The sequence below is a fragment of the Protopterus annectens genome, chromosome 13.part0 (assembly GCF_019279795.1).
Source record: "Protopterus annectens isolate FY-2018-M chromosome 13.part0, PAN1.0, whole genome shotgun sequence".
Classification (NCBI taxonomy): Eukaryota; Metazoa; Chordata; order Ceratodontiformes; family Protopteridae; genus Protopterus; species Protopterus annectens.
Window position 1 is genome coordinate 296291787 of NC_056747.1, and position 27636 is coordinate 296319422.

The window sequence follows — 27636 nt, forward strand, 5'->3', positions numbered from 1 at the left end:
GCCTTCTTCTGGTGTAGGGGGTGACAGCTATCAAAATGTAAAAGGCTATTTGAGAATGTGGGTTTCCAGAAGATGGAGTTGAAGGTAGGAATGCATCCCCACTTGCTTGCTTACATAGCACATCACTGTCTTACTTGTGAGAATTTTGAGGGGCCTTGGAAGAATGAAAAGCCTGAAAAGCTAAAAGGAGCGCTCTCGTCTCCTTGATGTTTATGTGATCTGACCTCTGAGGAGGCACGATACTCTGGACTTTGACGGAACCAAAGGAAGTTCCACACCCCCTGTCCAAGGCATCCGATAAGAGTTCCGGAGAGACGGGACTGAAGGTTGGAAAGAAAGCCTGGGTTGACAGAAAGCTGATTAATCCACCACTGAAGTTAGAGTACGAGACATGGAAGGAAGGGAACTATGAAATCCAGTGGATGACTAAGGCACACTGACTTGGAGTCACAGGAGTTCTCTCATATGGAGCCTGGCTAGAGGCAGCATAGTGGTGGAAGCCATGAATCCTAGAACCCCGAGAAAATACCTGGCTGTGTCTAGAGGAAGGAGACTGAAAACAGGCAATGAGAGACAGGGCCTTAGGTGGAAGCAGAAAAGCCAGAATGTGAATGGACTGGATCCTGCAACTGAACATGATCCTGAGAAGGAACCAGGACTGATTTCTGAAAGTTTATGGTAAACCGCAGGCTTTAACAGGAAAAACAGTAAAATGGAGATACTGAGGCAAAACTTTGAGGGAACAAAGGATGAATGAGCAGGTCGCCCAGACAAGGAAAGATCTGAACCCATCTCATCCTGCAAGAAGCAATGACAAGAGCTAGGTATATGGTGAATACCCTTGGGACAGTAGACAGGCCAAAGGGCAAAGCAGAGAACTGAAGATGCAAGGAAGAAACAGGAAAGTGTAAAACCTTACTGAAAAAGGGATGGATGGGGATGTGCAGGTAGGCATCTGTGAAGACTGGTAGAGATGGTTGAAGGCTGCCAGCTTAGCCAAATAGAAATTTGCACATAATCCTGTCATTTGTAAATATGAATGATGAACTTAAAAACAGTGCAGCAACATTACCCTCTGCTGTAAAGAAAGCCAAGTCAAGCATTTCATATCTGTCCTTTGAAGTTAAAATGCTTTCATGTCTGTCCCTTTGAAGTTAAGCGTTTTTCTGTGATGTCAGAACTTTACTACTGTGTTATTTTAAGTGTGATCTCGAACTCTTGACTAGCACTATGTAGTAAGTAGTATTATCGTGTTTTTATTACTTATTATTAAATATTTTAAAACCTTTCAACGGTGGCCATTTTGTGTAGAGATAAGTTAAGCTCTAGAGCACATTGCATATTTATAGTGATTACTGTGCAAGGCCACTCTGGCAGTGTGACTAACCAGTCAAAGCTTCTTAACTGGATAATATTGCACAATAATAATTGGACACCCTTTTAAGGGTCTTTAAGTAGCTGGTAAATATTAGTTGGGTGGTGGCAAGTGATACTACGTATAGTCTGGGATAAAAAGGGGCACAGCTGGAGAACCTGTGCCAGCCTTTCCCAGGAGGGTCTGTATGGCTGTATAAACTCATCTCAAAGTGTGAGAGTCAGCTACTTGGGCAGGGACACAAAAGCACTGGTTGGACAGAGAGGGTACTGGAGGTTTTAGCTTGCCCAGCTAGGCTGAGATCTGGACCCTTTAGCTGTGCCAGTGGGGAGTCTTATTGGGGACCTGGAGAGGGTACTGGAGGTTTTAGCTTGCCCAGCTAGGCTGAGATCTGGACCCTATAGCTGTGCCAGTGGGGAGTCTTATTGGGGACCTGGAGAGCAAGGGAGTGACCAGCCCCGGACTGACTGTGATTTGTGTGTGCTCTTAAAGGAAATTGTACTTTACTGTGTGTATTTGTTGTCCTTTCTTCATATATGGAACGCCCTCTCTGGTGTTAGTGGCGAGGACTGAGGCGCCTAGATTGCTGGGCCAGGGCACGGGCGTCACATATTAACTGTTTGGCAGAGGTGGGATATCCACACCACATATTAATTGATTGGCAAATGCTAATTGGCTTGTAGTGGTGTGGGTAGAGTGAATTCTTGTAGCTTGTGTACACAGTAAGCTTTGAAGGTGTTTTGTACTCTAAATCAGCCACGCAGTTAGTACTCAGAATTCAAATCACAACTGTTATTTCTTTTGTTAGCTTATAGTTAGTCAGGGTGAGCAGGCAGCATGTCAGCAGAGTATGGAAAGCTGACAATGAGCCAGCTGGCAGAGATGTGCCAGGCTTGGGGACTGGTGCATGCAAACCTGACTAAGGCAGACCTGATTGCAGCTTTGGTTACAGCTGCATCAGAAAACAGCAATCAGAAGGACAACCAGACTGGCAGTGGAGATGCAATATCCTCGGAGAATGGAAAGATCAACCATTCTGCAGTGGACTTAAAAAATTCAGCTGGCACTAGAGACTTGAGTTGGAGGCCAGGCATTTGTAGACATAAGCAGAGGAAAGAGAGGCAGAGGATGCACGAGAGTAAAATGCTGACTCTTCGCCAGAGTCATGGAGGTAATGGGGAAGGGAGTAACCGGACCCCAGAAGCACAATAAAATCAGCAAATTTCTTCCGCAGTTTAAAGAGGGGGATCATTTTGATAGTTTCATTCATATGTCTGAGAAGGTATGCAAACAGTATGAAGTTGATCAACGGCTCTGGGTATGGTACCTGACCCCCATACTCCATGGTAAAGCTGTTGTATCAAAAGACACTGACTGTTTTGATTATACTGTTGTAAAAAAAAAAAAAAGTCTTTTAGAATGTTTTAGGCCAACACCTAAAACGTACCGGAAAAGGTTTCGTGAGCATAGACACAAGGCAGATGAAAGTTGCTGAACTGAACACTTATTTCCATAGGTGGGTGAGTGGATGTCAGGTCACCACTTTTGAAAGGCTGGCAGACCTTCTGGTGAAGGAACAGGCCCTTAGCACTTTGCCCGAGGACATGAGGATCTGGTTAGCCGATAGACAATGTGCTACTTCAGAGGAGTTGGGGAAGAAGGGAGACCTATACCTGGCAAGCAGGGCAGCCCTGCACAGGAATGGGGATCCCCAGTACTGCTCATGGGTCTAAAGGAACCCATGGTGGGCAGCACAGACTGCCCCAACAGAATCTGACAGTAGCAGGGGAATCCAGTAGTCCAGGTATACGTCCAGGAGCTAGGGTTAAATGTTTTGAATGCAACCAGTGGGGCCATATGGCATACAGATGTCCACAGAGGCAAGGTTGGAAACAAAAGGTGAGAGCCAGTAAGTGGGAAAGACAAAATGCCAATAGTACTTTGTCTCGAGACAACAAGGGTATGGAACTACCATCCTGCAGATATCCTCAGAGGGAAGGATTTGGATGAGGCAGTACCATGTGCTTATGCTGTTACACGGAGTCAGGCCAGGAGACAAGCATGTGGGTCTGGTAGCCTGAGGGAGACCCAGACAGACTCCATACTTGCAGCCAGGACTGGTGAGGTGGTTACTTCAGGAAGGGAGCTACTTTGTAGCAATGAGACTGAATGTGAGCCACAGCTGCTTGTGGGTACTGATGGTCCCTTGGACAGAGTGACTACAGAGTGACTACAAAGATACAGGTGAGTAGTAGTACCCAGGCTGACAGTGAGGCACCACTGTCAGAGGATGCCAGACTTCCTGTGGAAGGGGAGCTGGGAAGGGTTACAAGGAAAGAGTGAAGACAGGCTCAGCTCTCAGACCCTACTTTGCAAGGCCTGAGCTAGGTAGCTAGGGAGGCACCCGATTCTCAAGGAAAGGGGAATTTGTATACTGGGACAAAGGGTTACTGTACAGAGAGTGGACCCCTGACGGAGGGCTAGAAGGTGAGGGAGTACAGCAGTTGATAGTGCCTAGAGCCTACCATCTGTTGCTTCTAGCCATAACCCATGATATCCCCTTTGCAAGTCATATGGGCATAAAACATACAAAGAGGCATATTATGCAGAACTTCTATTGGCCTGGAATTTCCAGAGATGTAATAGGGTACTGCAGGACCTGTGAGCAGTGCCAAAAGGTACGCAAGGCAGGAGACAAGGTGAGAGCTCCTTTGATGCCTGTGACTGAGGAGCCATTTCAGAGGGTAGCTATGGATATTGTGGGTCCTCAGAGTACCCCAAATTCCACAGGAAAAAGTATATTCTAGTGGTAGTGGATTATGCTACACGATACCCTGAGGCAGTGGCTTTGTCCTCCATCAAGGCAGAGAAGGTGGCAAATGCTTTGTTAGAGATTTTCAGCAGGGTAGGTTTCCCCAAAAGAAATCCTGACTGACAGAGGTGCCAATTTCATGTCAGACCTGCTGACTTGTCTGTGGAAGTCCTGTGGAGTGAAGCACATGAAAACCACCCCTACCCATCCCCCAGACTAATGGTCTTGAGAGATTAAACTCAACCATCAAGTCCATGCTACGGGCATTTGCAGATCAGTTTAAGAGGGAGTGGGACAAATATTTGCCCCATCTGTTTAGAGAGGTTACCCAGGAATCCACAGGTTTTTCACCCTCTGAGTTGCTGTACGGGCATAGGATGAGAGGACATCTAGATTTAATTAGAGATGAGTGGGAAGGTGAGTGCGAGTCTCACAAGACGGCTGTTGTGGCATATGTCCTAAACCTCAGGACAAGGCTCAGGGAACTCATGGGCTTGGCCCAGGAGAACCTGGCAGAAGCCCAAAAGAAAAAGGTGTGGTATGACAGGAATGCTCGAGCTACAGAATATGCTGTGGGGCAGCAGGTAACTGTTCTCATTCCTGTCAGACAAGCTGCAAGCAGCTTGGGAGGGACCCTACAAGGTGGTAAGAAAGGTAAGTGATGTCAACTACATGGTAGAACTGCTAGGCAGAAGGCAGGGGCCCAAATTGTACCATGTTAACATGATGAAACATTACCATGATAGGGAGGCCCTTCTGCTAAGCATTTGCAGTGGATTGCAGAAGGGGTCAGAGATCTGGGGGCTGAAGATCTCAGTGAGGCTTGGGCTGACACCTCAGTGGAAGGGGTAGCAATGTCCCAGCAGCTATCTCCTACCCAGGTTCGAGAAATCTGAGCTGTGTTGCAGGAGTTTGGGGACATGTTCACTGGGAAACCAGGGTGCACCCCACCTGGTGCAGCACCAAGTGGATACAGGACCCCAAAGGCCTATTAGGCAGGCCCCTTTATAGAGTGCCTGAGAGAGTCCGACTCTGAGGGACGAGGTACAAGAGATGTTGGAACTTTGGGTGATTCAAGAGTCCCAACAGTCCCTGGGCCTCCCCAGTGGTGCTGGTGCCAAACAAGGATGGCAGCACCAGGTTCTGTGTGGACTAGAGGAAATTAAATAGTCACACTAAGTCAGATGCTTTCCCCATGCCTAGGACAGATGAGGCCCTAGAGCAGCTGGGTGGGGCTAAGTAACTTACAACCATTGATCTTATCAAGGGTTACTGGCAGGTGCCCTTGACTCCCGGTGCTAGAGAGAAGTCAGCTTTTGTGACTCCTTTTGGCTTGTATGAGTTCACAAAGATGCCCTTTGGGATGAAGAATGACCCAGCGACTTGCCAGAAGCTGGTAGATCATATCCTAACAGAAGGGTTTGCCATTGCTTACCTAAATGATATTTCCATCTACTCCTGGCAAGAGCACCTTCAGCATGTCAGGGAGGTGCTGGGCAGACTACAGAGGGCAGGGTTGACCATTAAGTCGAGCAAACGTCAGGTGGGTATGGCAGAGGTCTCCTACCTAGGACAGAGTGGGGAGTGGTAGGATAAGGCCAGAACCTGCCAGAGTGGAAGCGATTCAGGCATGGCCTGCACCTGTTACTAAAAAGTGAGGGCATTTTTAGGGACAGCAGGGTACTACAGAAAGTTCACCCCCAGTTACAGTACCATACCCGTTCCCCTCACAGACATGACAAAGAAGAACAGGCCAGGTAAGGTAGTGTGGACCCCAGCATGTGAGCAGGCATTCCAGAAGCTTAAAGAAGCTTTGGGAGGACCACCTGTGTTAGCCAGTCCAGATTACAGCAAAGAATTTGTTGTGCAGGTGGATGCTTCGAACTATGGGATGGGGGCTGTATTTAGCCAGATTTCTTCAGAGGGAAAAAAAAAAAAAAAAAAACACAAAAGTGTACCCAGTGGTTTATCTCAGTCGTAGGCTCCAACCCAAGGAGGAATGCTATGCAGCTGTGGAAAAGGAATGTCTAGCCATAGTGTGGGCACTGCAAAAACTTTAGCCTTATCTGTATGGAAGAAAATTCACCGTAATGACCATCACAACCCCCTAATATGGTTAAACAGAACCAGCTAGCAAAATCCCAAGTTGCTAAGATGGAGCCTGGGGATGCAATGCAGCACCGCAGTGGGAGTAGCAATGCCAAGACAGGGAATGCGGTAAGGTATACTCAGACCTGTCCTTAAGCAGAGTTTCTCAAGGGTCACTTGAAAAACTAGCTTGAGTTCCCGGGGGGGGGGGGGGGGTATGTGAAGACTGGTAGAGATGGGTGAAGGCTGCCAGCCTAGCCAAACAGAAATTTGTAAATATGAATGCTGAACTTAAAACAGTGTAGCAACATTGCCCTCTGCTGTAAAGAAAGCTAAATCAAGCATTTCATATATGTCCTTTGAAGTTAAAATGATTTCATGTCTGTCCCTTTGGAGTTAGAATTTAGAGTCGATAAGTTTGGAGTGAAGCATCCTGCCTAGTGTTTTAACTTAAGGAAAAATTACTAGTGTGTACATGTGAAATGTCCTTTATTGCTCTGGTTTCTGCCCAGGTGTAAAGAATGTAAATACAGTTTCTGTTAGCCTGGGAACTAAATCAAAATGATGTAATGTCTAGCCTGGGAATCCAGGAAAGTGTGAAAAAATGATTTAATGGGAATCAGGACTGCATATAGCAATTTAAACAGAGAAAACCAGAAGGCATTAAGCATTTTTGTCTTGACCATCCAACTCCTCAGCACTGTCTTGCTCTTGTGCAAGTTATCTTAAGACTGGTGTTCTCTTAGAAATGGCTAGGAACTAAAAACTTTAGTGTTTTTCTGTGATATCAGAACTTTACTACTGTGTTATTTTAAGTATTTAATCTCTGAACTCTTGACTAGCACTGTGTAGTAAGAAGCATTGTCTTGTGTTTTTATTACTTATTAAATATTTTAAAAACCTTTCAACTGTGGCTGTTTTGTGTAGAGATAAGTTAAGCTAGAGTACATTGCATATTTATAGCGATTACTGTGCAAGGCCACTCTAAGAAGCCTTGACTGGTAAGTCACACTACAAACTGAATAATATTGCACAGTAATAATTGGACACCCTTTTAAGGGCCTTTGAGTAGCTGGTAAATATTAACTGGGTGGTGGCAGGTGATACTACTGCATAGTCTGGGGAAAAAAGGGGCACAGCTGAAGAACCTGAGCCAGCCTTTCCCAGGAGGGTCTGTGTGGTTGTATAAACTCTCAAAGTGTGTGTGTCTGTGTGTGTCTGTGTGTGTGTGTCTGTGTGTGTGTGTCTGTGTGTGTGTCTGTGTGTGTCTGTGTGTGTCTGTGTGTGTCTGTGTGTGTCTGTGTGTGTCTGTGTGTGTCTGTGTGTGTCTGTGTGTGTGTGTGTGTGTGTGTGTGTGTGTGTGTGTGTGTGTGTGTGTGTGTGTGTGTGTGTGTGTGTGTGTCAGTTACTTAGGCAGGGACACGAAGCACTGGTTGGACAGAGGGTACTGGAGATTTTAGATTTCCCAACTAGGCTGAGATATAGACCCTATAGCTGTGCCAGTGGGAAGTCTTATTGGGGACTTGGAGAGCAAGGGAGCAACCAGCCCCGGACTGACTGATCTCTGTGTGCTCTTAAGGGAAATTGTACTTTACTGTGTGTATTTGTTATCCTTTCCTCCTAGATGAGACGCCCCTCACTAGTGCTAGTGGTGAGGACTGAGGCTCCTTGATTGCCGGGCCAGGGTACAGGCGTCACAGCATTCTTGAGGTCCAGAAATACTAAGAAGGCCTGGAGAAAAAAAATAAACAGGGTTTAAAAAGAGAGCACCCAAAAGGAAGGGAGCTTCACAAAATTGAGTCAAGAAAGGTACAAAATGGGTCTTCCAGGTGCCTTCCTTCCAGGAAACCAGGAACACCTGGGAATAAAAGCCTTTCCCTTCCTAGGTAGGGGGCACAACTTGAATGCTGCCCCAAGTCAAAAGGGCCTGAAGCAGCTCTGGAAAGAAAGGAAGCGGATTCTGGAGAAAAAGGTTGAGGGATGCCCAGAAAAAAAAAAAAAAAAAAAAAAAAGAGGAATATTTCCACACCATGAACTGTCCCTGGTGGATAATGGACAAAACCCAAGAGTTCTGAGTGACCTACAACCAACTGGGAAAGGACAAGGAAAGATAAAGGGATAAAGGAACCTGGCCTAGGGAAAGGGGAAGCAAAGTGTCAGATAGAACATGGTTCATCTTGAAAAGGAGGCTTCAGCGAAGTAGGAATCTGAGTAGACTTGGCTGGGGGCACATGCCTAGAACCATTTTTACTCTTAGGTAGAGGACTGAACTGTCTGCAAACAAAGGCAGATTTAGATGGATCATCTCTCTGAAATTTAGGAATAGGAGAAAATACACTTAAATTCCTGTAAGGCCTTGCCTTTACCCTGGATGGACTTTAGAATCTCAGCAGCAGCAGAACCAAAAAAGTTCCAATTATCAAGAGGAGCATCTAACAACTTAGCTTTAATGTCATCAGGTAAAGGCTAAAGACAAAGTCAAAAGTAGCATCTCAAAAGCTAATGCAGCAGTCCTAGAAGCATCAGCTGCATCATAGCTACACTTAGAGCGACAAGTTACTTGAGAGGAAGAACCCAATAAGGAACGGTCAGAGGTCTTCCCTTCTGAATCAGGAAGGTTAAAAATTGCCCGAGAAGCTTGAGAAAGAAGGGCTAAAACATACTTGGCCATCTGAGTCTGGTAATTAATGGCCCTAAAATCCAGGATGGCAGCAGTATTTACCTTTTTGCCTAGCTGCTCCATGGCTCTGCAATCTTTACCTGAAGGTTGAAGTTTAGAGGGCAAACGTTGTGTCAGAAGACAGACACTGCAGGACATTTGTACAAAATTTTACAATCAAGCACCTGGTAAAATTTGTTAGGTTTCTTGGGGGCTGGAGGCTGAGAATCGGGGCAACAGAGGGTTCTGAAACAGTATCTTAAGAAGGCAGTCAAGACTGCAAGAAAAGCGGAGGGTTTGGGAGACTCCATCTGGACGAGTTCATAATACCCCTTTTGAATATCAGAAAACTTAACAGTCCCATTTAAAAAAAAATATTCCACCACTGGGGAAATTGTGTCAAAGGAGAGCTCCTCTAAGGGAGGATCTGGACTAATTGAATCCTCTTGTTCAGTTCCACAATACAAAGGAGAATTAAGAATATACCAATGACTCTTCCCAAAATCATCTTTAGAGGACTGCTGCTCTTTGGGCCTCTTAAGAGGAGTAGATGACAGGAAGGAACAGATACACTGACTCCATGAGATGGCCATAAGGCATCAAAGAACCCTGAAGTAAAATCCTGACATTCATTTTGGGGATCTTTAACAGTGGAAATATGCTTCCTCCCGATGACATGCAAGCCCACAAAAATAAAATTAGAAAAAGTTACAACCCCCTAGGGGATGTATGGTGTCTATTCTAAAGGCTTTGGTATACTGGGCAGACGTTAGGCTATCTTTGGCAGGAGATCCCTTACATAAGAAATACTGCAGCAGTGATATGGAAGGACTTCAATGTAGACCGAGAGATGGAGAGTAACTGCAACAGTGATCTATTGGAACGTTTACTGTCATGGCAAGTTACTTACACAACTGTACCATGTTTAAAATTAGATCACTGCTACAGCAGCTTAAACTATACGGGTAGATTACCACAGTTCAGGGTGACATAAGGACAGAATTTAAGAATCCAGGAGTCCCTGGAGAATAGTCCTAGCTTGTTCTGAACCTAGAAAAGGAATGAGAGTTTACAATGCTTGTGGAAGTACGTACTGTGGACCAAGTTGCTGCCTCTGGAATAGAGTCCACCTCTTCCCAAAAAGTCACAGAAGCTAAAGCCCTGGTAGAATAAGTCCTGATTAAGTGACTAGTTATGTTGACAGCAGAAAAATAACATGAGACAACCATCTAGAAAGTCTGCTTTGACACTGGCCATCCTTTTCTCTTACCTCAATAGGAAACTAGGAAACATCGGATTGGCCTATGTTCTGTCAAAGCAGAATCTGAATGGTCTTTTGACATCCAGTGTGTAATATTCTCTTCCCCCTCGATTTTAGATTCTGGAAAGAATACAGGGATAATATATTGTCCCAAGGTAACTTCTGAACACTTTAGGCATAAAAAGTTTTGTTCTCAGATGAAACTCTGGCCTTGTGGAAAATGAGTTGATGTTGATTCACCATATGAGCTTGTAACCAAGTTGCTCAGTGTTACTCACTGCTCTAAAGTTTTGAGCTGCCTAGTTCAAATTGAAGCAAGTGCAAGTTTGCTGTGCACAAAGTTTCATTTATTTATTTTAAAAATTTGTTTACTGGGAAAGTCAGACTTGGAACTAGCCAATTTTCAGCGGAGGCCCGGGGAAGAAATGCTCCAGATGCACGTCTAAGAAAAATTAAATCTTTGTAAAGAAAAAAAAAAAAAAAAAAAGACCCTGACGAGGAGCCACCTGTTTTCTAGGAGGTTGAATGCATATAAAACCCTTTTCAAGCAACTGCTGGACTTGAGGACAGGAATAATGGGGGAAGACTACAGGCAGATAAGCAGAAGTGGCTGCAGGATGAACCCTGACAAAGAAAGGCCACAGGATAACTCTAACAAATACTGCAGAACCAGAAGCATCCAGGCCTTGAAAGGGTCCTGGTTCTTAAGTCTGGCACCAACTAGAAAAATAGATGTCATCTACTTACACATGTATGGTTTCATAGTAGCAGCTTTTAAGATTACAACACCCAGGCAGTCAGGTGAAGAGAGAGTAAGTGTGCAACAACTCCCGTCTCGAGTAAATCCAGTTATGAGGAAAGCCAGTGATAATTGCCCTTGGCCATTCTAGAAGGTCACCACCACCATCTATGGAGAATCCTCCTGCATCTTAACCATAAAGATCAGTGGAAAGGATAGAAAATTAGGACCACTTCAGTCCATGAGAATGGAAAACAACCTTCAGGCTTGTCTGCAAGAAATCCTGGAGCAGAATTTCTTTAACTCATTTGAAGAGGCAAACAAATAAGTTGGATCAATTCCTGGAAGGTAGCTAGCATAGTTTCCATTCATGAAGGCCTGCCGTGGACATTATTAACTGTCTGCTACAACGTTTTGCTCTGATGTAATATAAGCAGCTTGTAGAGTTTAACTGAAGTGAACTGCTACCTCCCAGGCCATCATGACAAGTCTGCAAAGAGGATAAAGACCTAGTACACCCTTGTTTGTTTATATTCCACATCACAGTTTTGTTCACTGTGATAACTTTTAGAGGTCTTGAAAACTTGAGAATTTAAAGGCTTTTCAAGCATGCATCACTGCCAATATTTGATGTGCGTGCTTTTGTCTGTCCCTTTTGTCCCACAGACCCTGCACCTTCACAACATAAGCTATAGCCTTCAAAGCAAAGGGGGAGGCATCTGTTGTGGCAGAAAAAGCAGGGAGACCAGGACAGAGAAATGATTCACATATTACACTTTTTTTTTTTCTTCTAACAAATCACAACACTGGAATCTGAAAGGATAAAGGGTGATGCTGACACCAGACTATCCTGACGTACCACTGAATTTCTCAAGCCAAGTCTGGCCAAGGCACATAAGCCATAAACCCCTGAATCCTGAGAAATTCCTTGGCAAATGTCAGACACCAGTTTGTAAAAAATCAGGAAGTTCTCTGCAATTCTACTTTGTCTTGTTGAAGAAAGGCCCTTAGTTAGGAAACATCCAGAAAACATCCCAAAAATATATTTTGGTAGGCATAAATTTCTGCAAGTTCAGTTGAACCACAAGAATGAAAGCTTGACATCTCATAGAAATCTTATGTGGAAAAAAGTCTGCAGATACAAGACAAATCACCCAACTACAGAAGGATGTGTAACCATTAATATCTGCAGTAAGCTATTATTGGAGAGAAAAACACTTTGAAAATACCCTTAGTGCAATAGAGACCAAAGGGTAAGAGAACCGATAACATCGCCCAGATACATAAAATCTGGAAAGATGCGTGCCAAAGGAATTCAGACCAAGTCTAAGCTTACTATGAAACAGGGTATGTGTGTTATGAGTGGTAACAAGGTTTGATGGAATACCATTTGGAACTTTAAGACCTTGACAGAGACTGGAGGGGGGGAAAAAAAAAAAAAAAAAAAACACATTTAGGACTATTCTACAAGTTTTCCCTTTCTTTGGCACCATAAAGATCCTTGAATATAAACCTTTACCTATCTGATATGTGACCATTTATATGGCCTCAAGACTGAGACGACATGATCTAAAACTGGAAGAAAAAAGATGATTTTGGTTTACAGGATGAGAAGAAATCGACTGAAAAAGGGAGAGAGACGTCCACTTCCATCTGTTCTCATGTCAGATAATTCTCAAAACAAAAGAAACTCGTACTACTGGGAAAGGTGAAGGTCTAGATTGCCAGGATGGGCTTGAAGTCGTAGTCAGACTTTTTGGACTGTGCTTGATTATGGGAGACCCCCCCCCTCTTTTTTTTAAAGCTTCCTTGCCATTGGATTTTATAATCTTGTTTTTAGTTAGCATCTTGCTGCTTAATTTTTTTTGAGAAAGCGTCTTTAATATAAAGTTTACTGAACTTGGAAAAAGAGGGGTGGAAAATTTTTGGATCAATTGCCCTTTTAAATTAAATCTTAAATATCTCAGAAGCAGAATGTCAAATTTGACTGGGAAGGATTTAAAATGCCTGTTTTAACGTCTGGGAAGTTGAAAATGTAACCAAGCAAAAATTTTTGTAACTGACCAAGTAGCAGCATCTCTGGATACAGCATCAACAGAATCATAAGAGCACTCTGAAGAGTGGTTGGTTACTTGAAAAGATAGAATTCATAAGTGTTAACCTTTTAAAGAGGAACAGTTAACTCTGAGGTTCTCAAAGATAGCTGGTAAAAAGTAACGATCTGGCAATTCAAAAATAAATCTTAAATAGTAAGATTAAACTTTCTTCTCAAATCTAACAAAAGCTCTGTCTCATAAGGAGTGGGGTTAGCATTTACAATGTGTTTACCAGCAGTTTAAGGAAAAAACTGCAAGGTCTGCTTTAGGAATAGAAAATGAAAATCTGAGTTAGATACTTTGTATAATCAGGCATTTTATGAGCAGGAATTTGACTGCCAAGCATGCTGCAAGAATTAAAGCATTTTCTAAATATGACAAAAACAGAGTGACTTCTGCAAGGTGGTGAAAATATAAATGCAACAAATTATAATGCTTTTGCTGGGAATGGTGATTTCATTCCGTTTCCACTGAAAAATCCCTTTTATTTTTCCCCATAGTCTTACAAAAAGAAAATTCCTCTTCAGCCACAAGAGATCAGAGTTTAAAATTGCCGTTTGACTGCACTGATTTTTGAATTTTATATATTTACGGTTTGGATATTGTCATTATTTTGACATCCAGAATGTCAAACACTTAACGTCCCCCTTAATTTTAGATTTTTTGATTTTGATATTGTTACAATTTGCTGCATTTTTACAGAAGCTTTTTTTTTTCTTGACGTCTTAAAAGTCGTTTCCTAGGGTCAGTTGCGAAACATTCCATTTTTGCATTAACTGACTGATTAGATAAAGCTAATTAGTGGGATGAGCTGAGAAAGTTGAATTATCCAAGGTATTCACCCACATTCCTCTGGCTGCAAGAGCTCAGAGTTTTAAACAGCGTTTTACTGCATTGATTTTTGGATTTTCTCCCCATCAACCCATGCAATTCTCATGATTTTAAACTTGGTGACTTTAGTGTTCTGTCTCTGTTGTAAATTGAGGGTTTACAAACCCCTCCAAGTACTAATTCTATTGGATATATAAAATGGATTAATAGAATATATACTATATTCTATTTTCTATAGCTCAAACTGCTAAGGCACTCCCATTAGACTCTTAAAGCTCAAATTAGCCTCAGTTTCATATAATCCCATTTCAACTAGTGCACCCTGTGATATTCAAAGGGTTAGTCTGAATTGTGTATTGCTCCTTTCTACATTTCCAAGCTTTAACCAAAAGTCATCTGTTTTTATTTTTAACTTGGTCTGGGACCTTGGTCTTTTAGTACCCCTCAGTACTGGAAGAACAGGTTTGCTGCAGGATCCGATCCTCATTTTTATTTAATTTCTACTGCTTTACTCTGTGTATTTTTACTTTGTCTGGGGACCTTAATCTTGTAGTACAACTCACAATAGAGAGAGGTGTGAGAATTGCTGCAGGATATGAGCCTCATTACATTTCAACTGCATTTTTTCCCGCTTGCATTTTCCTTTGTCTGGGAACCCAAGTTTTGTTATCACTCTCAATAGTGAGAAATGGTGAGAGTATTGTGAATCGCTCCAGAATCAGTCTTATACATACACTTGTATTGCATTTTTGTACTATGCACATTTTGTTTCATTGTCTCACTGGTCAAATAAAATACGTGAACTTATTTACTGTTCGCTATTTCATGTTGATTCTTTTTAATCTGGTTTCTCCTGCAAGTATTTACGATTATTCAGTTTTTTTTTTTTGTAATGCTGGAGCTTCTCCTCTGGTCTCCACTGAAAAAGGGTCTCTACCCAGGTGGGACTAACCCAGTTAACAAAGGTCACAAATATTTTGCTGTTTACACATTGGATTCCTCTCCACCGCATCTCCTATAACCCGTGCCGAGCTGTGCAGCAGTGGTTGGCAGTAACCTGTACAGAAGCACGCATCTAAAGCTGTAATTTTCCATATAAAACTAGTTATTTTCTCAAGTCTCTAGCCAAGTGGAGAGCAGCTAGTTTGCCCTCCGGAAAGCATTACCCCAAGACTGTTTTAGATAAATCCTAGGACCCATCCCTCCCAGCCCAACTCTAAGCTTGATTACACCATCCCTCAGATCACAAAAAGGAGGATCCTCAGCCATAGACCTGCATTTCCCTACTTTCTCTGTAGCCAGCCTGGTGGAAACGGTCATCTTGAGACAATGTAGCATTTGTCACTGGTTTAATGACAACCACCTTATTCTTAAGCAGACTAACAGTACACAAGAAATGCAAATACACGTTCTTTGGTGGCAAAGCTTTCGCATACAGACATTTCCAAACAGGCTGCCAGTAACACCCCCCCCCCTTACTATGCATTAGGCACAAACTCACAAATGCAGAGGCTCTTAAATGCAATCTAACCAAACCGTAAAAAGCCTCCAATATGCTGTCCTCAGCAACCTCCCAACACTCTATAAAAAAAGACAACACTCACCAGGACAAAAGTACAGTTGTGTACACTTACCATAAATGTAGATGTTAAGAGTGTATTCACTGTTGCAGTCCTAACAAATGGGTTATCTGGCTCCTAGTAGCCCTCAGTCGGCCAGAATACCAAAGGCAAGTAAAAAAGCTGTCAATTGTAAAGGACGTCAGATACAAAAGGAGGCAGCCAACGTCACTTCCTCAGTCTTTCTTGCCATAACAGTCAGGAGCCCCCAGACAATAAGGCTTGAACCAAAAACCAATTTGACAAATTAAGCCTGTACCTCAGGAAAAGAGAATAGGAAAGGACCACAAAAAGGGGGAAGGAGGGGGGAAACCAGGACTGCAACAGTGAATATACTCAAATATCTACATTTATGGTAAGTGTACACAACTGTACTATGTTAGTGTTTCACTGTTGCAGCCCTAACAAATGGGTGGATTACCAAAGCCCAGAAAAAAAAGGGGGGGGACCAACAGCATCAAGGGTTGGAGATAATGCCCTGCAACACCGCAGTGGCAAACCCTGCCCTGGCTTTGGAAAACAGAGAATCTATAATGCTTTGTGAAACTGAACAGAAGACCATGTGGCAGCCTCCAAAATGTCTTTAGTAGGGACCCCCTTAGAAAGGCTGCAGAAGTGGAAGTCGCTCTAGTAGAGTGGGTCCTAACCCCTTGAGGCGGAGCTTTGCCATGAAAGGAACAAAAGTAATGCAATGTGCAATCCATTTAGAAATGGTTTGCTTACAAATAGCCTTACCCTGGGCTCCAGGGGCAAAACTGACCAATAACTGCTGATTTCCAAAGGTCCTTAGTCCTGTCCAGGTAAAACCAGAGCGGTCTGTGCACATCAAGATAATGTAGGATCCTCTCTCCTCTAATGCGAGGATTAGGTAAGAAAGTAGGAAGGTGTATGGACTGATTAAGAGTCAGGTTGGAAACCACCTTAGGCATAAACGAGGGATTAGTCCTGAGAGAGACCATCAGCATGGAAAATAAGAAAAGGCTCCACGGCCATCAAAGCCTGCAGCTCTGAAACCCTCCTGCTGAAGTTATAGCCAAGAGGAAGGCGATCTTCCAAGAGAGAATCTTCAAATCTGCAGAGGCAGCTGGCTCAAAAAGGAGCAAGAGTGAGCTTCTCCAGAACAAAATTTAGATCCCAGGCTGCAGTAGGTGCTCTTCTGGGAGGTTTTAAATTGCAAGCACCTCTGAGAAACATTTTCATCAGGGGATTATTGAAAACAGGCTGTTCAAGAGAACAATGAGCAGAGATGGCTGAAGCATGGATCTTGATATTTAGATCCCAGGCTGCAGTAGGTGCTCTTCTGGGAGGTTTTAAATTGCAAGCACCTCTGAGAAACATTTTCATCAGGGGATTATTGAAAACAGGCTGTTCAAGAGAACAATGAGCAGAGATGGCTGAAGCATGGATCTTGATGAGAGGAAAAAGAAAGACCACCCTGAAGCAAATCAGCCAGGTATTCCACGATCAGAGGAAGGGTGGGTTGAGAAGCAGACTCCCCCCTCTAGCCTGCATCCAGTGAGAGAACCTTTCCCATTTGCCAGCATAGGATTTCCTAGTGCTAGGCCTCCTGGCCTCCCTCAGCACGTCCACTACCTGTTGGGAAAGGGAGGAAGGGAAGGAGTCATACAATGGCCATGCTGCCAAATGGAGATATGAAGATGATTATGTAGAATGTTTCCCCTTTCCTGAACCAAAAGATCTGGCTTCAGAGGAAGATGACAAGGAGGATGATGGGAGAGAACGCAATGCAGTGGATACCAATGCTGTCTGGGCCAGTCCGGAGCTAGGAGAATAGTCCTTGAACATTTGTCCCTGATCTTCACTAATACTCTGGGAAGAAGAGGAAGAAGAGGGAAGGCATACACTGATAGCAACGTTCAAGGGAAGGACAGAGCATCCACTTTCCAGGCTCTGCTGTGCTGCTGTCTGGTGCAAAAGAGGTAGCAGATGGTTGTCTGGGGAGGAGGAAAGATTCACCTGAAGAGTGCCCCAACATTGAATGATGCGGTAAAAAAGACTGCTTTGTTCAGCTGCCACTCGTGAGGATCCAGAGTTTGCCTGCTCAACTGGTCTGCTAAAACATTGAGCCTTCCTGGAAGAAAATGAGCTAAGAGATTAAGGTCCAGGGATGCTTCCATGGACCAAAGATTCATGCTTTGCTGCACGGGGGGGGGGGGTAAGAGCTTGTCCCTCCCTGCTTGATGTACCACATGACCGTGGTGTTGTCTGTCCTGACGAGCAGGGTCCCTGGAGAAAGAAGAAGCTTGAAAGCTAGTAATGCCTGCTGAACTGCAATGGATTCCTTTAGATTTATGTGCAGGTGCATCTGCTGGGTGTTCCAACGTCCCTGTATGCATCTGGCATTCAGGTGTGCTCCCCAGGCGTAGTCCAATGAGTCTGTAGTCAGAACTTGAGTGGCAAGAGGTGTCTGAAAATGCATGCCTTTGTTTTGAAGACAGGCTGTTGCTCACCACAGAAACAGCCTGCAGAGATGGATCAGAGGAATCATCACATCCAAGTCCTCTGTGTTGACACCAAATGTTCTTGAGGTACCATTGCAATTTCCTCATATGCAGTCTTCCATATGGAATCATGAGAATACAAGATGCCATGAATCCCAGAGCTTGCAGATATTTCCTTGCAGGGAGCTGGGACAAGGTTGCCAAGTCCTTGAAGTAAACTGAAAGAGTTGTCTTCTTCTCTTGGGTGAGATGCATCTGGCAGCTGTGTTCAGACTCACTCCCAGAAATGTTATCTCCTTGGATGGTATCATTTTCGACTTTTCCACATTGAGAGTGTAACCCAGGGAAGAGAGAAGAGTCTTTACGAATTCCAGATCCTTTAATAGCTGTTCCTGAGAACTTACTTGGACGACTGTCTGATTCAAGCATGGGTAAATCCGAATTTTCTTTTGCCTACAAAAAGCAATGACTGGGGCCAGGCACTTTGTGAAGACTCTGGGAGCAGTAGATAAGCCAAAGGGCAGTGCAGAGAATTGGTAATGTTGCTCGCCCACTCTGAAACGAAGGTACTGCCTGCAACTTTCCCGGATAGAGATGTGCAGACAAGCCTCTGAGATCCAAGGTTACCAGCCAGGAATCCTTTTCTAGCAGTGGTAGCAACTGATGCAGAGTGAGCATTTTGAACTTTGGAATTACTAGAAAAGAGTTCAGAATGGAAAAATCAAGTATAGGACGCCAGGTGCCTTCTTTTTTTGGAACCAGGAATAGCCTTGAATAAAAGTCCTGGCCTACCTGCTGAGTAGGAACTGATTCTATTGCTCCCAGATGAGATGGACACAACTTGTTTTTCTACTTCTGCCCTTTGGTTTGGAGGAACATCCGGGAATCCCTTGGGAGCTGGAAAGGTGTAGAAAGAAAACTTGTGCCCTAGGGACACCGTTCTGATCCCCAATTTGCCATCTGTGATAGTGGCTCAGACATCTGCAAAAAGGGCCAACCTTCCGCCTAAAGGATTCTCCCGGCAAGCAAGAGCAGGCAGAAGTTGTAAAAAGTCATTGAGAGTGCTTTGAGATGCAAGTTTGGAGCTTCCCCCTTTAGAAGTGGAAGCCTGCCAACGTCTAGACCTTTGAGGGGTAGCCTCCTGCCCCCTAGAAGATTTGTAACCTCTAGTCCTGGAATGGTTCGGTCTGCTGGCATCAGGAAAGGTTCAACTCTTGGAAGGGTAATTCCTGCTAAAGCCAGGGGGTTGAACTTGTAGAAAATCCTTAACAGTTTGCATGGACTTGGCCTTATCCTCCATCTCCCTCAATAACTCCTCTGCTTTGCTGCCAAAAAAAAGACCGTCTTTATGCAAAGGTACATCCAAAAGCTTAGCCTTGACAGGTTCTGGAAGAGGCTATTCTCTGAGCCAAGTGTGCCTTCTAATAACAGATCAAGTAGCCATTTCCCTGCTGGAGGCCTCAAGGATGTCATTGACCAGACTGGTGGAATTCAGTAAATCCTGCACATCTTTGCTCTCTGCCAGAAGAGGTACACTTGCTATCCTAGACTTAATAGCCTCCAAGGTGTGCTGCAGGTACTTCAGCATATGAAAGAGACAATTGGTAGCCCTAATAGCTAGGGTGGCAGAGGTATAAACCTTCTTCCCCACCTATCTAGGTTCCTCGACTCCCTGTCAGAGGGAACAGGATTCCTAGTAAAAGTGGCCTTAACTCCTTTAGGGCCCTGAGAAATAACCTGTGGATCCGCAAACAGATTCCTGAAAAGAAACAGATGAGAATCAGGTACCCTGTAGTACCTGTCAAAGTTTCCTGGGAGCAGGAGGAACTGAATTTGGAGACAAAATTTTCCAGAAACACATCAACTTCCAACACAGGGGGAATAGCAAGAGGCTTATGCGGAGGTAAATCCAGAAACTCCCTAATCCGTTTCTTGGATTGGGGATAATCCTGACTTTCCAATTTAAAATGTTCTCGGAGGGTATTTAAAAGTATCACCAAATGAGAAATTCTCTGGAGGAGAAGCTGAAGGGATGAACTCCTCTCCATCTGAATCCCCAAAGGCCTGAGAAAATTCCTCCATCAGCAGAAATGCTGGGACAATCAGAACCTGAGCAGGACAAACCTCAGGAGAAACCGCCCTACTCCTTTTAAAAGAAGGAGGCTAAGAACCCCTAATAAGAGTCAACAAATCATTAGCCATTTTAACCATTTGGGATCGAGGGGAATGAGAAGCAGCTGAAGCCTGCCTTTTCACAGGCTTACGAATGGAAGATTTACCTGCAAGAGGACTTGGGAGGCCTGGCAACCACTAAAGATGCAGCAGAGGTTGAAGGATGAAGTTTGCTGTCAGAACGCAAAACGGAGGCCTCGGACACCGGAGTCAGCTTAGCGGCTCCAGCAGAAGAGGCGACCGGTCGGAAGGCAAAATGGAGGCTGAAGGCCTAAGGGACTGACTCAATCAAGGCCTGCGGTTGTACATCTGCAGACTGCAGAGACTGCAAAGGCATCTCACTGGCTACCGCCTGACATCCAACTTAACGCCATCAGAGGACTTAGATTTCAGAAGCCAGTCGTGGTCTTTATCCTTACGTTTCTTTGGAACCTAAGAAGCCTGAATACCGGCAGACGCCATACCAACGAACTTTGGCCAAACTCCAAATTGCCTAGCCAAAATCCTAGCTAGACAGATAGTATGCAGATTAAAGGAGGTTCAGAGATCACAGTTGGGAATGTTGTGGTCAAGGCCTAAACAAATAATGCAATAGGAATGAAAATCTCTATGGGGAATCTGGTTTCCACATGTAAGGCAACTTTTTCTAACATTCGTTAAGGCAAGAAAAGAGGATCCCCAACAGGGTACTTAGCTGTAGTAGACTTCAACTCTTGTAGTCAGAAACCAACAAAGGTAAACTGCCGACCGGCACTCATGCATGAAAAGCTTCTGCTTCGGGCTCTACGGCAAGAAGACTGAGGAAGTGACGTCGGCTGCCTCCTTTTGTACCAGACGCCCTTTACAACAGATGGCAACCAATGTCATTTTTACTTACCTTTGGTATTCTGGCCAACTGAGGGCTACTGGGAGCTGGTTAACCCATTTATTAGGATTGCAACAGTGAAACACTGTAAACATCAGCCACATCTCACAATGTCTCAGCCTCCAAGCCCTTAAAACAAACTGCTACACATCCCACTATAATCTGTCAGTGGAGACAATTGTGAGACACTCATTCCCCCCCCTCACCAGGATCAGAAAGGACAGTCATTTGCCTATCAGGGGCAATGATCTGCCAGATCATAGGTTCATAGGTAAGCACTAGGCTATCTGCCTGAGGGCATCTACAAGCCTAGACAGAAAGTGTTGGCTTTTGCCGCCCCCTTAGATTAGTTCCCTGTGCCTCTGTCCAGCAGAGCCATTAGTTCCCTGTGCCTCTGTCCAGCAGAGCCACTGCAGTGATCCCCAGGGTAAATTTTCCATTTCCCATCCACTCGTCAAGGTTTCTCTTGAAGACTGTTAGTGAGGAGCTCTGCCTAATGTAGATTGGAATCCTGTTCCAAAGCATGGGGAGTCTCTTGGACAGGAATCTATCCCTCCAGCATGTTCTATTTATCGTTGTGGTGAGGTTTAGATTCCTAGAGCGTGTGGCTCTTGGGAATTTTTTTTTTTTTTTTTTTTAGGTGGAGCATGTCCATCAATACTGGGTTGCCCATGGTCCAGTACGTCAGGCAGATATCACCTCTGAGTAAGCAGTATGCAACAGAGTACAACTGGAGTTTTTTCAGTCGGGCTGCATAGGGCATCTGTTTGAGGCCAGTAATCCTCTTGGTGAGGTATTTCTGTGGTCTTTCCAGCTGTTGCAGGGGTCTTGTAAGGTACAGCCCAAATGGGGAATTGTGCTCTGATGGGTCTGATAAGTGATGAGTAGAGGGGCAAAATAAACTCTTTTGTTCTAGATGTGAACCCTTTTGTGATTAGGTGGGCTACATAGGATTTTCTAACCACCTTGGAAATAGGATTATCAAAGGAGATATTACTGTCTATACTTGGGTCCCCAGATCCCTTATTACATTTTCTGTATTTAGGGGACTACCACTTATGTGGCAGTTCGCAGGTACTTTGTTTTTTTCAAAGGGGATGACTATGCACTTGGCATTTAGCTTGAGGCCATGATTTTGACACCAGGTATCAGTCTCAGTGATACCCTTCTGGAGTATGTCTATCAGCCGGAGAGTCAATTATGGCCCCCTGTTTGCAGTAGTCTGTGAACTTGGTCAGCCATAGTCCTCCTGTGCTTGCCTGTACCTCTGAGAAGTATATACCGAACAGGAGGGGTCCCAGGACTGAGCCCTGGGGGACGCCACTTGTAACTGGTTTAGAGAGTTGGACCTAGAGCCTGCAACTCTCACCATGTGGGTTCTATCCATGAGCCAATTGGCAACCCATCTTATGACGTAGAGGTTTATGTTCAGGCTGGTGAGCTGGTCTATACTACCAGAATGGGGAATAGTGTTGAAAGCCTTTGCGAGGTCTAGGCATGCTGTGTGGACCTCCTTTCCCTTGTCTAAAGCCTTGGTAACTGTCTCAATGAAGTCCACCAGGTTTAGGATGCATGATCCGCCCTTAAAGCCAAATTGGGTAGGGTCCAATGTTTGGAGGTTCCCAATGTCTCTGTTAATTAGTTCCATGATGATGCACTCCATAGCCTTGCAGACCAGGCTAGTCAGGCTTATAGGGCTATAGCTCCTGGGGTCTGTTGTGGCTCCACCTTTTTTGAGCGGGATAACTGTTGCTGTGCGCTACTCTATGGGTACGCAGCCTGTAGAGAGGCAGAGTTTGAACAGTGTGTTTAGGTGAGGGGTTAGTTCATTTTGGAGCTTGTGTAAAACTCAGCCTGGGACACCGTCCAGTCCCATTGAAGCTATGTTTTTGGCTTTGGATAGGACTGTTTTAACCTGTGTGTCAGTGATTACCAGGGCTCTACATTCTTCTGGTATGGTTATGGGCCCTTTACGGGGTAAAAGGGGGGTGAAGTTTGCACTAAACCTGTCTGCCAGAATGTTGGCAATATCAGTCGGTTCAGTGTATTTTGTGCCATTCTGCACAAACTCAGAGCAGATATGAGAGTTTCCACTTAGGTTCATGACATAGCTAAAGAATGCTTTGTGGTCATCTTTGGAGTCCTTGGCAATATTTCTTTCGAAGCTAGCCTTGGATGATTTTATGAGGGATCGTAGTTTCTTGCTGATACTGATCAGGGATGTCTTTCCTTCTTGGGATTTTACTCTTCTGTACTAGTTTCCTCCTCCTATTGTATAGTTTATTTATGGCAAGGGTACACCAGACTGGTTTCCTTTTCTTGGAGTGAGTTTTTGTTTTGCTTGAGATAACACGATCCATGCATTCTTGCAGGCGCTCACAGAGTGCCTTTGTAAGGGACTCAGCACCTTGGACAGCATTGTCCTTCAGCATGGGGGCTGCAAACCTTTCCACCTCAGTCTTAAGTAACGTGAAGTTTGCTTTTGAAAGTTTTTTCACAGTGGTTTCCTTGACTGGAGGTGGAACGTGGATATCCAGAGTGATTAGTCTATGGTGTGATCTAACCAGCAAGGAGTTGCCCTCCGGTGTAGAACACCGGTCGCCCATGTTGGTAATGACCAAGTCCAATATGTTGTCACCTCTGGTGGGGGTGTTGACCAGTTGACCCAGGGCATTGGAGTTTATAAATTCTAGGAAGCACTGGGCAAGGGAATCAAGTACTTGAATAGTTCTCCCAGTTAATGTTTGGGTAAATGAAATCACCCAATATTGGGGCGTTTGGTAGGACCTTCATATTTTCCAGCATCTCCAGAAACACGGAATGGGGGTCATGGTGGGTGATTTGTAGCAAGCTACAATTTGAATTGCAGTTGCCCGCTGTTAGTTGCACATGGATGATCTCAGAGGCTTTGTGCTGTGCCACTAACCTGGAGGTGTGGATATCCTTGATTAATATGGATACACCCTTTTGTGTTTCAGTCCGGGTTCTGTGACGGAAAAGTATGGTACGAGTTATAGCCTGGTAGTGCTGGGGTGCTCTCTGGAGCCTTAAACCAGGTTTCGGTTACTGCACAGATATCTATGTTCTCCATACTGAGGAGTGCCTAGAGTGCATGTATTTTGAGGTTTAGACTTCTAGCGTTGAGTAGCATTACCCTCAGTGTTTGGTTACTTCTGCCATTTATGGTGGTGGGTTTGTCTTTTGAACCTTGCCTAAAAAGGCACTATGGGGGCAGCAAAAGCCTTGGCCAGTATTCGAAAGCCTAAGGGTGACGGGTGCAAGCCATCTCTTGCGAAGCAACGTGGCTTGTCGAGCATGTCATCCCAGGTGGACAGATACTGGATCCCCTTTGAATGACACCAGAAACTTAGCCAATTGTTGAAATTGATAATTTTTTCTTTATACTGTGGCATCATTCTTGGTGAGGGCAGAATGCTACTCAGGGTCATACCGGTCTGGGCTACGTGATCAGAGTGCACTTCCATTGTCTTTTTTCATGTAGTCCAGGGAGGTACGTCTCAGGTCATTCACACCAACATGGACAATGACAGGTCATATTTGTACTTGTTCTGGAGCGACCAGAGTGCTTGTTTTATGTAGTGGCGGATCCTGGCACCAGACAGGCAGCTAACTGTAACCTTCTCCTTGTCCAGCCTAGTTAGTGGGACATCAGTGTGCCTGACTATAGAGTCACCTATTATTAGTGTGTTGGGTATGTTATTTTGCCTCAAGGGCTGTGATTGCGTGGCACGCTGATTATGTGAAGTATGTTTCATGGTTTGTGATGGGGTGTGGAGGTTGCTTGGGTGTCTGCTTTGGAGGTCTCTGTTGCTTTTGCAGATTTTTATTTAGAGCCTCCAAGTAGGTTTTTGTGTATTTGTGTGTTATTTGCCGGTGTTGGTTTAGTAGGTCTATGTGACACTGGTGGTGTGTTGCAAGTATTTTCCTTCTCTTGACCGTCAGTTCCAGTCTTGGGTTGAGAAAGCTTTGCCTCCAGTTTGGCTGTATAATTGCATCTCTCGCATATATTAGTGTTTGGTGGTAGGAGGAGGGGGGGTGCACATGAGGCAGTTGTAACATTGCCACAAAATGCCCAGATTCACCAGTTGGACTGAAGAAGTACACCTGAAACTGTCCTTTGGACATGCCTGAAAGGTAAAGTGAGCTGTTTTACTGATTGGCTGGTAGGGACCAATCGAGAGCCTTGTCCTTCTGGACAGTATAGGGGGTCTAGTGCTAGGGTTAAATTAGTGCTTACTACGAGTTTTGAGCAAGTGTTGGGCTGTGAAATGAATGGTTTGAGTGCTTAAGTTGAAAGTCTTGTCTAGTTCAAGGGAAAAATTGAAGAGTAGACTTTGTGGAGCCGGGAATAGTTTAACCCTAGCTAATTGCCACTGCCCGGCATGTAAAACTGAGCAAATGAGTTTTCTGTAGCATGGAAATGAGAGAGGGAGAATGTTAGCCCAAAATGGCCAATAAACTAACTTCTGGGCTACAACAAACAAGGCACACAAATTTCATAAAGAAACAGATCAAATAAGCAGGCACAACAAGCCTTTAACCAGAAATTGCCAGCTCAGAATGGCAGAATCTAGCCTCTTCTCCCACAAGAGTGCAGACCACAAACCTTCTTAATGTAAAATAACTGGCCTGAAGCCCAAGTGCTTAAACCAGAACGAATGCGCTTTTAGAATAAGACACTGAGCCTTCAGATCAGCAATTCCCAACTTAAGCTACCTGTCCTAACACGTGCAATCAGCATACTGTACAAGTACCAGTATTACTCTGTCATAGTCTAGGTGGGTATTAACCTGAGATGCAACTCTCTGGACTATATGAAGTGAGCCATGATAGAGCTTTCAGACTGCATGTCCCAGGCAGGTACGAGTCTGGCATTGAGCAGCATTCCACCTTCTCCAAGGATACCACCACAATAAAAACAGATGTTGACTGATAATTGTCTTAGTTACTGGCATCATTCTAAGGAGGTCCAATATTTGTCAGCTTGGGAGGACATGATCGACAGACCATGATGCTTTGCCAAGGATGGTCTGCACCTGTCCCCACAGGCTTTCAGATATTGACCAAAAACATTACCTACCCCTTTAGTGCCTTTTTTGGGCAATGCCAAGCTGATAATTTCCAACAAAGTAAATTTTACACAAAGTAAACTAAAGGTGCTACTGCTCAATGCTAGGAGTCTAAACAAGCAGTTCTACTCCCTGGAAGTGCTTCTCACCCATGAATGGAGTTGATTCTGGGCAGTTACTACGACAAGCTTTAACACCATGGAAGGCACTCTGGTAGTATCCTACCTCACATTTAGACCAGCTACTGCACAAGGGACAAGAGGTGGAGGTGTATCAAGCTACAAACTAGTCAAAAATATGACCTGCTTGAGCTACTCCATGTCCAACTAACATTAGGTAAAGTCCAATACCATACCCTTGCTAGCTATAGGTTCCAGTCTGACTCAAGACAACCATACCACATACTTGAACATATTGGGGCCACTCGCAGTTTAGACAAACCATATACATGGGCGACAACTACCCCACCATAAATTGTTATACATACACAACCTGCAACTTGCAGGCCCAAAAATTCCTGGATTTTGTCAGTGTAAACATCCTGAAACAGCTAGCCTGCACACCTACCTGCAGTACAAATTTCCTGGATCTGGTACTCGGATATGATGGAACCGCTTGTCAGATCAGATCACAAAGCAGTAATCCTTGAAATAAACAAATGCTGAACTCTCAGCAAATCCCAGAACTTAACTTTTCCAGGACTAAATACCTCCTACTAAGTGAAAGCATAGCTAAACTGCAAGCACCCTAAACTCAGAGAACACAGTGGCCTATGTGGAAGTGTTTACAAAAACCCACTGCAAGTATGTAAAAAAATGCACAGAAACAGCAGTATCAAACAGAAATAAATAAGATAAACTATAAAAACAAGTCTCCTTGTAGACCCCAATATGAATAGGTTGTACAACAATAGAAAATCTGTTCAAAAATAGGAAGGGCTATGCCCATAAGGCAAAAAAACTCCCTCAGTCTCAACAAGCAATCGGGGGGGGGGGGGGCGCTAATGAAGTCCACCAAAGCAAACTTCGAGGCAATACCAGCCCCCCAGGCTAAAGATAACCAGGAGGCATTTTTCAATTATGTACGCAACCTTAAAGGCAACACTGTGCTGAACTAATAGTACATGGAACTTCCTATACCCAAACAAGGTGATTTAGCAAATTTGCTGGCTGATAAATTTAGCTCCAATTTCACCCCCAGGAAATGCCCTCTACCATTTTGCTACCAGCCATCACTAAACAGGACCTCACTGCACTCTCCAGAGACAAAAACACTGCAAACAGGTCCTGATAATATCCAGGATGCCTCCTAAAAAGCTTGAAATATGACCCGTTAGGGCCCACTACAATCTCTATTCAACTAAAGCCTCTAAACAGGCTTCATCCCTATGGAAAAGACTGCAACTGTCATCCCTCTACAAAAACATGGACCATCATCAAACCCAGGGAAAGTACAGTTGTGTACACTTAACATAAATGTAGATGTTAGAGTGTATTCACTGTTAATCAGGCCGACTGAGGGCAACCTGCCAGCAGATTACCCAAATGTAATGACTGCAAAGTCTTGG

The 27636-nt window shown here is 44.3% G+C and overlaps 2 protein-coding genes across 2 annotated transcripts in view; one reads left to right on the top strand and one right to left on the bottom strand.

Annotated features, from left to right (window-relative positions):
* Window positions 1-27636, top strand: part of STYXL1 (serine/threonine/tyrosine interacting like 1) — a 1008156-nt gene that overhangs the window by 137874 nt on the left and 842646 nt on the right. The window lies entirely within an intron of this gene.
* MDH2 (malate dehydrogenase 2) overlaps window positions 1-27636 on the bottom strand; it is a gene marked incomplete in the record, with an annotated part of 300391 nt that overhangs the window by 23723 nt on the left and 249032 nt on the right.